This window comes from Bombus vosnesenskii, unplaced genomic scaffold (genome assembly GCF_011952255.1).
Source record: "Bombus vosnesenskii isolate JDL3184/JDL3185 unplaced genomic scaffold, Bvos_JDL3184-5_v1.1 scf7180000013293, whole genome shotgun sequence".
Lineage (NCBI taxonomy): Eukaryota > Metazoa > Arthropoda > Insecta > Hymenoptera > Apidae > Bombus > Bombus vosnesenskii.
In genome coordinates, this window is record NW_022882944.1 from 1,942,160 (window position 1) to 1,953,281 (window position 11,122).

Sequence of the window (11,122 nt, forward strand, 5' to 3'; positions counted from 1 at the left end):
GCTACCGTTTGTTTCACTTGTAACTTCAATCTGCTTCTAGTTTATACGTCACCCACGACACGAAAAGCTATCTTAGAGAAATGTAATTTATTTATGATAAGTTGAAAATCATAGTTGTGTATGTCAAGATTTTGAGAATCTGGATTTAGTCATGTATCTTAACTTTTAAAAGCATCCAATGTTTCATAATTAATTAAGTTGCAACTTTATTCTTTGTCGCGATACGTTTTCATGACTTCGAAGAATATAAACGACTCTTGAACAACGACTACTAGGAATGATATAAGAACCTCAGAGGTACAGTGGTAACAGTGGTCCATAATTTTAAATTGTACGTCTTCGGTTGCTTTTGTTTCATCCTGTTCCAGTTTACCAGTTCGAAGAATCCCGAACAACCTGTTAAACTGATCGGACAAAACCTGGGAGACGTTGATCTTGGATGAAAGAACAAGTCCCTGGTACCAACTTCCATCTGGTGTCTTAACGAGCAACCATTTTAATAAACTCGTCACACCGGTGCACGGGCTAAGATCGAGAGCCTTTCCATATCTCGAATTTCAATTTTCACGCGACACTCCGTAAAGTATCCAGAGGCAAGAAGGAACGCGGCAGTAAGGAATCGCTGAGAAAGATCTCGACGAAGGAAAAAACGCGTTTGCCGTCAAATACCAGCGATCAGGCGGAAAGAAAGGAGGCTGGATGATGTACCGGTAGATCCACGTTCCACGCCGGATATTTACGTGTAGCCCGATGGCCGAACTCCTGTCGAACATCGGGTTTTACAGCGTCGAGCAACGGCGTATCGTTGGCCATCATCGAGGACCAAGGATCCGGCGACTGGTTACACACAAGTAGATGGATGAAGGTGGCTGGAACAAGGTGGCGGTTGATGGGTGTAAATTCAAGATACGATCTTCTCCCTTCTGTGTCCCTTTCCAAGTGGATTTACCGACTGCTGCGCGTTCTGTCCGCTTTACTCGGTTTTTAATTATCTCCGGGGTCCCTGAGACAAAGGCGTCGCCGCCGTCGTCAGCCAGGTAAACGTTTCTCTGTCTTACCTCCTTTGGCCGACGAGGACCGGGGATGTCTGACGAACCTTCTGGAACTGGGACGTGACGTATCGGCGCTGGAAAGCTGAAGAATCCTGGCAATGAATCGATTGTATATGTAAATGGGCTTTTGAATTGTTTGGAGGAAGTTCAGAAACGAAAAATCGAGGAAGATAATTCTTACATGGATAAGAACTAACAGTCGTCTTTTAAAAGATATGCCACTGTTACTACAGTGAGGAATTCGATGAGGAATTTTAGAAGACGTATGGATTATGGAACGCAAAGATGATTTATCGACTCGTTGGTTCAAACAACGATATAAATTTAATTGTTAGATTAGGTACTTGGTTTATGATTTAGATTCCATCATGAAATTGGCGAATGGTCTTCATAGAGTTGCGCTAGGCCGCTAATAAAAGATGTCCCCGTCTGGTCGCATTATCATTTTAATTGCTTCGTTTTGTGCTGAACCTTTTTGCCAGATCCTTATCTCCGCGTCGGGACAAATTAGCACCCCGACTGTGTGTTCGGTTGAAACCTGTTCGCTGGAATCTGCAAATTACCTTTTCTGCCGCCTCGATATAAAGGACGCCGGACATTCGGAATGGCGCGAGCGCGCCTTTTACGCCAGCGATCTTGCGCCGAGTGTTGCAAGTACAAATGAGCGAATTTACGTCCCGAAGAGCTACGACTCTCACTTTCGATGCATGTTAAGGAAGAGTAGCACCGTGTTTTGCAATTAGAAGCGTTAACCGTATGCTACTAGACCTTTGCAGGTTCTATTGGCGAAGAAATTCCTCTCGAAGGTAACCATACCCTATAGTTACTGGGAAAAGTTTTGCAATTGAAAGCTTCGAATGTTACGGAGCTTTTATAATAGAATCCATAGTAAAGTAGAATCTTCTTTACAGAGAATCGTCTGTAAGAATGGCCATGATTTCATCACTAACAACGAGCAGCCTATTAGCGTTGATAAGAAAAATTCCTGAGCACTAACTCACAAAGGTATCCTAACACTTGTAGAAATATTTTATGAATACATTATGCACGTTATATAAAGTACGGACTTTTAAAGGGAGGTAAACTTTTAGCAGCAGCATTAACTTACTTCCCGGGACGATTGTACACAGCACTAATGAAATTTCAAAACATTTTGTATAAGACATACAGTATATACATGAACGTTTACTAAGGTAAGTGTTCAAATACTTTTTTGAGCCACTGTACATCGAAGACCTCGATTACAATTTCCATAGCTTTTTTTATTCATTCTTTGACAATCAAGCAACGTTCAAGACGGAGAATCTGCAGATTGACTTTTTCGCTGCTCTCGGGACCGAAAGCGCGGCGGAAGTGATGAATGGCGAGGGCAGGTCTTTTGAGAGCGGTGATCTTTTCGGCTGAGAGGGGTACACGAAGGACACAAAGGGCCGCTATCCGCACCATCAGTGTCCGATACCAGGCTCAGGTGACGCACTTTCCAAAGAGGTACCCATGCTGCCAGTACCTTTATTAAAGCGAAGACAAGACTCCGGGCGCTGACACAGAGCCGACCGATGACAGAAAATATTTACAACGTCATCTTGCCTAGACTGGGCGTTTTCCTGGTCATCTTCGACGGCGCCAGCCTCTCCCTTCCATGACCATTACGACCGTCGCTTGTTCTCTCCTCAATTATTATAGGTACCCTTCCATTTCTATATCTCAGAGCCTGTAAATATATAATTTATTAAGAAAACATAAAAATGCGCAGATTAAGGTGGTGCATATGAGATGTTACTCCTCCGAGGATTAAATTCGATGGGCCAATACTGTTCTTAGATACATTATAGGAATTTTTTAATTTAGAAATGACGATTCTTATAAATTTGAAATAGTGAACTTTAGATAGTTATTCAAAAAGTGTATTGAGTCATGTTTAAAACAAACTAAGATTTTATTTAAAAATATGTCATGTCCTTTAGTTTAATACATAATTGCATTTGTATTGGGGTGGGATCCATTTTAAAAGAAAGAATATTTCAGGTACACATTGGAACAACAGCTTTATGACAATCGAGCGCGATTCAGTAAATCTGAGGGACTTGGGATCGTTGATCGTAAGTCTAGTTTAGCAGGATTACACTAAAGGATGTTGCTATGCTAGAGAGAGTCCATTTACCGGGAACTAGGAAAATCCTTTGTGGTAACGATAAGCTTATTGCGACAATTTCTGTTGTAGATGATGATCATTCTGGCATAGGACAAGTTTGAAGAGATTATTTACCAATTATCGGTCCCTGTAAATCCCGTTTTTCACGAGGTCAAGTCTCTCTTGTGTGAATGAATGGTTTATCTCGATGAAAGATAATCTTCGTAAAGAAAGGCATAGAGTGGAGCATAGTTGAGTATAGTTGGAGATCTAAGAATCGTCTAATATTCATTGAACGACACTATTGCGATCGAGGTTGAACTCGATGAATTCTAAGAAGTTTCAACATCGAAGGAGAAGAGGGGGGTCTGATTCCCTGACAGTGGTTAATTACGACGTTCGCTCGTTAATTCGCCGAAGTCGATTCGCGATAGCGACGGGCAAAGAAAAGTGGGAGACGACAAACAACTCCTACGAGGAATAACTTCTCATTTCCTACTTACTGTCAATTATTTGGTTAGAGAGCCAATTAACTCGGCTCTCCTCGCGAGTCGTAGTCGAGCGACGACGACGCTCGATCAACGAATCGAAGAACGTCTCCTATTCTGCTTACGACTTAATTAATGCGAGCCTCGTCGTTTCATTGTTCTCGATATTTGCATGGAACCCCCGGCCCCTGTTACTAAATTATACGCTGTATCTGCTCAACCATGCCGATGCATACCGTACGTGCAATTTTCTATTGTTCGAAATGACGCAGCGTTAGATGCGTTTATTAAAATCTCGTCTGCTCGAGCTTTCAACTGTGGGCTCGATTTCTGAAGTGTCCTTTGCCTTTTCAACTTCTCTCATGTTTCCCAATTTTTAACTGTGTCTGTCTAATGTGAGGATATTAAAGCGATTGAGATATATGTCTCTAGTCACGTTCTAAAAGTTCGTATAGATTCTATAAAATGTTAACTATTCGTTAGGGATAAATATGGAACTTTATTAACGCAGGTACATTTTTTATTTTAACTTAAATTTAAATTGCAGAGAATTTCAGCCCAGTTACAAAAAAAGGTAAGGGTAAGGTAAAGAGGCAAGACAAAAGAGGAACATTCTTCTATCGTAACGTTGAAAATGTAGCGAAGATATATAATATAATAATAAATATAAATAGACGATAGTATAAAAATCACTTTATTTGTAAAATCAAATAAACCAATTTCTCATTTTTATTTCACCGTAGATTTCGTGTCAAGGAGGAACCGCCATCTGGCTGAGCATCACGAAAAACAACGTCCCCGGTCTCTTTTGCGCGATATTTGACTAACTATTAATGACAATAAGCTGACAAGTTATAAGTTATAGCTTATAGATTACTCTTTTACGATTTTATAATTTTTTGGGAAATATGGAATAATCAATGGAGTTATAATTTATAAAATCTACTTGTGAAGTTTCCTTTCTTTTTATAATGCAAAGGTATTTGTTAATACCGGTAATTTGTAATTTGTGACTTGTGATTTGTAAAATTTCATTATTAATACTACCTGAATTGTGCAAGAGAGACCATTTGTGGACCATAAATTAACTGCGTTTCTTTGACACGGGAGTACGATAATTCACGGTCCAGGCGGAGTAACGTCTTCAGGATAACGGTTGGAACACGGTGTCCCCTCGGTAAATTCAACCGGACATATCCGGCTTCGATCGATCCCTCGATACGAGGAGGATCATCCAAGGCACAGTAGACACGCGTGCCCACGATAATGAACGCGAGGGTCTGGGTAAAGGAAAACCGGTGGTTTCGTTCGTTTGACCGGCCGTTCCTCATCGTTCGTTCGGTGCCGTTGTCAATCGTCAAAACGAATTTTCGATGGCGGACGCAAAGAGGACCGGTGCTGGGACCCCCGCTGGGGTATCGGTTACGTTTAAACCGCGTTTAGGGCCCTCGAAAGCCAGCATTTCGAGGCCCCGACAGCAGCCCACGTTGTCGTAGTGATGGACTGAAGAGGCCACGAATCACCTGGTGTGATCGGCCAGACTCTCTTTTTGTTTTCCACCGTTCGTTAGTGGAATGTGGGAAATGCTCGTTTATGGATGCTACGAGACTGTGAAGAAAGGAGACAAGGAATACGCAAGTGCCAACTTTCGGAGAGGTGAAGATCGTGTGGATGTATGATTCTTTGTGAAACTGTCTTTATTGTTGGAAGGTGGACAGGAAACGTTGGAAGAAATTATTACTATTAAGGAATGAAGAAACATAGTTAGATCGAAAGGGACCTAAAGAATGTAGCAGGGTTAATCATAAGGTAAGCATAATATAGGCGAGCATACCTTTTCACGTTCCATGAATAAAATGGACCATTTATGTTTAAGCCACACTTCTTCATTGTTTTAGGTTGTTAAGACATTTAAAAGAATTCTAACATACTCGTCAATGTTTTCGATGCATCATAGAAACAATCACCAATTCAAACATTAAAATTTTTCTCCATAAAAATACTACTTCAGCGAAAAGGGATTGAAAAACGAAATTAGATTTGAATCAAGAGTCAAACGATATCATCAAAATTATAAAAAACGATAAAAGGAACAAAAATTAGAAAGATTACTTTATCACCAGCACCGGCAGACAATCAGGAGGCAAGTAACCGAGCCGAGGCGCAATTAAACCGCACGAAAGTTCGCGAGGTCAAAAAATAGAAGAACAGAGGTGGCCATCGCTACTTGCGTGGCCCCGTGGCGAAGGGCCCGGGAGACGGTGGCGCCAAGGAGATCCGTATCTTGGCGCGGGGCACCGAGAAAGGGCCCCGACTTCCCCCCACCAGCGGCAGCCCTCGTCAAAGATAACATCTGATTCCGAATCGTCCGTTCGCTCGTGTAGGCTTCCATGTATCCCGACTCGTTTTCTCGGGCCCTGGTACGAATGTCATCGTGTTCGCTTCTTACAAGCGGAACGGGGCCCCGAAAGCGGGCCCCAGCTTCCCTCCTCTGTTACCCGTCCAGCCCCACCACCACGTCGGGTGCCTTCGTCAGCGCCGAATTAACGACCGTGCAGGCCCACGGCAGCATGCTACGGGAACAAGATCGAGATTAATTGCGAGCCATGAATCGAAAGAAAAGCCACCGATCGACTGGTCAAGACCGACTGTCTCTCCGACTTTCGTTAATTTATTGGTTAATTTGGAAATGCTCGACATACTTCGTGGAGAGATTTGATGGAGAGCCACTCGAGGTATACGATGACAACTTGGTGTTTCTTGACGATTTGAGTGGGCGAATTTCTGTGTTGTACTGATTTGACACTAGAACTACTGATTTACAACAAGCATTGAAATATACAATATATTTGGTTCGGTGATTCTATTATACAGTGGTTACAGGAGGTATTGGCATATCATTGTATTTATTATAGCATTCATGCACAATTTAATTAGGCCTAAATATATTAAATTCCGTAATACTTCGTAGTACTTTCGTATCACTACAAAAATTTGATGCTATAGAAACGAAATATAGAACTTTATAAGCATTTTTCTATTTCGATAATTTTTCTAAAAATTTCTACACGCTTTTGGTAATATAAAATTTGAGATCCGTCATTTTAACGACTTTGCTAGTTCTGGTGTTAATGGTAGATTATTTCGTTTGTATAATTTGAATTATTTGATAAAATTGATAAACTTGATCAAATTGATCGAGTTGATAATATTGGTAACAACAATATTATCTGTTAATGAGATTGAATTAATCATGAATCTGAGCTATGACCGACAAAATTTCGATTATTATTATTATCATCGTGTTCTGGAATTACGATCAGCATGCCATTTGTCGAAGGTGAAACGTTCTGCCGGGGGCCGAAAAAAGCATCGTAGGCGCGGCCAACCAAAAGCGAGCGCCGCCCGAAAAAATCAAGCATTTGTATTCCGCGGAGATTTTTCAACGGCGGCCGGACAGTTTTCTCATTTCGTTTATGGCCAGCCGTAACATAACTCCGGGACCTACTACCGCCGCTCGACAAACACACAGAAATTTCGACCACGGGATCAGACCACGACTTCGCGTGGGTGGAATGGAGTAGCATCCTGGCACCGCTTTTGCCAACCAAGAAGACGTCGCATAGTTTTACTCGTTAGATTGTTTAGGTACATAAATGTTAAATTTTAAATGACTCTGTAAGCGTAATTTATTTGGATAAATATTTTAATATCAATGCCATTAACTCTCAAGTGGTATCGTTGGCATATCTACTAATTTTTACATTATTCTATTTTCTTCACAGTTTTATATTTGACGCGATGAAAGTGATAAAGTAAATAATATTATAAGTAAGTAAATTAAAATTAATCTTTTATTGAATCACGTTAAATGATGTTATGTTATGTGTATTTCTTTCTTTTTTTATTTATTTAAGCCCCGAACTAACACTGACTCATAATTATTTCTTTATCTTTTAAGATCAAAGGAATAATAACACGATTGCATTTAATATAATTATTCAATTATGGATGCTCTTCGCGCGTTCATTGTAACGCCATCTGTGATAGCGTTATATGAAGTAATATTTGCAGCATGTGCAGTCGCAATTAATCACATCATGAAAATAGTAAGTAATACGTTTTTTTAAGCAATGATTGACTTTAATTTTTTATAGAATAATTATAAAATAGTTTGATCGATTAGTAATTTGATTGATTAGTAATTAGATGTTGTATGGAGCAATTATTACTAGTGACTCGTATTCTAACCAAACAATTGACGGCATTCCGAGAACGTCAACTTTCTTTCGTAATCATAAATAATTGCAACGCAACGTTCATACAAAGAGTAAGTTCTTTTTTAATAGTAATCAACGTGAATTAATAGGGTATTTAAAAAACGATTGTCTAATTTTATGGTTATATAAACAGGTATTTCTTCCGATAATTATCGCCAATGTTTCCCAGTGTTTCTTATGTTTATTATCCAAAGAATTCATAATTTCTCAACAATATCAGTCCTTCTACTTTATCTTTGAACATCTATAATTTAATACTCTTATGCAAATAGTAAGTTTTCTCAATGGTAATTAATTTTAATACGCTAATAAAATATATAAAAAATAATTACCTTTTTCTTTTCACTCTTCCAGTGTCTCCTACATATGTTTACCATCTAAAGAACCCATAACACCTCAGCAACATGAATCCTTTTATTTTACCTTTGAACATCCATAATTCAGCACTTTCGTACGAACAGTAAGTACATACTAAGGTTCTTTAACAACAATCGATTACAATTAAACGACTTGCAGCCATAAGAAAGTAGTTCCAATATTTAGATTGTATCTTAGAGAAATAAGATCGTTATTATATTTAAAAGTGATTTGAATTTGATCGATTTTGAGCTGGTTTAATTAAATTACTGTACAATGGAATTGCTTCCTTATTGTAGCAGCTGTCCTAACTCTCCATAGAATTTTTAAAATATGATGTTCCAATTTTACACGTAAGTAAGTGTATATTTCGCGAGGTTATCATCATCAGTGTCTCTCCTAGTATCTTCTTTACTCATTATCTGAAAAACTCACAACATCTTGTAAACATCAACCTTTCTTTTTCTCTCAGTACATAACATTTTCAATTTTGTTTGCCATGACGAAAAGTATTTGTCACCGGATGAAACATTTTGTTTTTGAAAACGAAACGGCTAGTTTCGAGAGCGGAGTGGTTTGCACTGGAGACAGGTTCACGCTAAATGGCGGTCAGACGAGGCATGTCGCGCGCCACGGGGTTCCCGGTCAAAGGCGCCGGCGATCCTGCTAACCCCTTCCATTTCGGTCGGCCCTGTCACCCCTTTTCCCTTGGCTGGCATTCGTTTTTGGGTCCCGGTATGTGGCCACGATATTCTAATGGCGTCAGCGCATGCGTTACGCGGCTGATCGTCGCGGAACACCGAGATAACTTGATTTTTATCGGCCGATCGTGCCTGCATTCGCAGAACAGCACGTCTTGAGATTCGTTGTGAAATGCATCAAATTTGAACATTGAGCGTGAAAACAGTTAGCAAAAGCTGAGTTTAGCCTGGAAACTGTCTAAGACAGATAATAAAAATTGGAAACTAGTGATGTTTCATTTTTCTCCATTATGTCAGTTTGTAACTTGGTAAAAGTTAATATTAACATAATAAACTGCAGAATTGTGCTTATCAAGGATTACTATAATTAACTGGAAGACTTACATTTACTGTGAGAAGAAAAAAAATTAATAAAAATGAACTTTTTCTATAAAAACGTTTAGTTGAAAAAGAATTTGTTTGTATTGAAATTATTGAGAAGGAAATAAAAGAAGGAAATAAATATGTAAAAAGACAACATTAGGTCTTAGTACCAGCAATTAGAATACAAAAAACCCTATAATTACAGGAAAACGATGCAATAAGAAGAGATTCTCGATATAACCATCAGCTAGAAGCTGAGTGGAGAGCCGTTCAGCCACAAATTCAGCATCGGTTTGGTGGTTTATCGAGGCAATTTACAAATTGGCTTCCGTTCCAGCGTTTCTTAGGCGCCCAGAAATGATTAGACCTCGCTGGACGGGGCACCGTTTATTCAAGCTTGCTTCTGCGAACGGCTTCTATTAGTATTTCTGGCCTCACTCCACCCTCGTTGGATAGCATATGGTTAACCAAAATCTTCTGAATGCCCATTAACATAACGTCGATACGCACCTGCTCGACGAAAAACGCAAATCGAAAGACGAGTAGTACGTCAATCTACTATTTCTTTTTATTGAATATATCTTTGCGTTCTTCTCTTTGATTTTCATTGAGAACAATGCAAAATTATTAATAATTATTTCTGCAAACTTAATATTTAAACAGTGGATTATTAGTGTAATGAAATTCTTCTATTAAATTATAACATACATGTAGAAGTAGAAATATTATTTATAGCTAGTCTGCGGATATTTCTAGAAATTCACATTTTTTATTAACATACTTAAGAGAATGAAAACTAAACAGAGCTTTGTTACCCTTAAAGATTATGAGTAGTAACATTATCATAATACGTTACTTTAGGAAATTTATTGCGTATTGCGCGCACTTAAATTTTCTATAAATGCGTTAACATTCTATACTTGTATCACATTGATGCGAAAAAGACAGCATATGTAAAAGAATTAAAAAAGAGACATATAGCGATATGTAAAACATACTTAACATTACATAGCTACCTACTATAAAACGAACTGCGCGTGAATCCAATGAATCTATATAGTATCTATGGGTATCGCAATTTTCCAAAAGAAGAAGTTAAGAAACAACGCGAATCGATGAATTCAAACTTCTTATAGATTCAGTAATCATTGTAAAAGATTGCAATTAATTTTCCTTCTTTATTCCGCAGAGAACCGAATAAAAACACCACCTGCTCCGAAGCTAAAAGCATCACCGTAAAATATAATAATCAGATAGCATCCCTCTGCCACTGAATCGTCCACGAAATACACTGTCCAATTCTTCGATCCAACCCCCGCGCCAAAGGAGGGCCACCAACGAAGGTAGAAAACAAAAATCGTCCAGCTAAGGAGGACAAGCGTGTCCGATCTAACCCACGCTCGAAACAATCCCCAGTGCTGTCGTTTACCGGGACGAATCCCTTTTTTTCAAGGGTAAGCCTCGATTTTATCTGAAATCGATGCTTTCGTCGCGCGCTCGCGCTCTTGCCCCGTCTCTTGATGATCCAGAGGCCGCTTTTTCTCTGGAGGGCCGGCATATAAATACAGTAAGATTAATACGCGGCCCACAAATCCCAAACAGGCCGTAGTTTATTGTCTGATACATCTGCGGGCCACCGCTGGACGCGTGTAATAAAACGAGCACGACCGCGCGCGCGTTTGCCTTATCTCGAAGGCTGGCCGGATCGAATGTGTGACAGACTGCCGACAATATTGCGCATTCCTGGCCG

The 11,122-nt window shown here is 39.5% G+C and overlaps 1 long non-coding RNA gene across 2 annotated transcripts; it reads left to right on the forward strand.

Annotated features, from left to right (window-relative positions):
- The first annotated feature begins 7,646 nt into the window (after nt 1–7,646).
- On the forward strand, nt 7,647–8,405 carry LOC117232807. Of its 2 annotated transcripts, none has more exons than XR_004493190.1 (3): nt 7,647–7,780; nt 7,858–8,222; nt 8,306–8,405. It is a non-coding gene; the product is annotated as an uncharacterized LOC117232807 (long non-coding RNA). The 2 variants fall into 2 exon arrangements; XR_004493189.1 differs by having other exon boundaries at nt 7,874–8,222.
- Nucleotides 8,406–11,122: the final 2,717 nt, after the last annotated feature.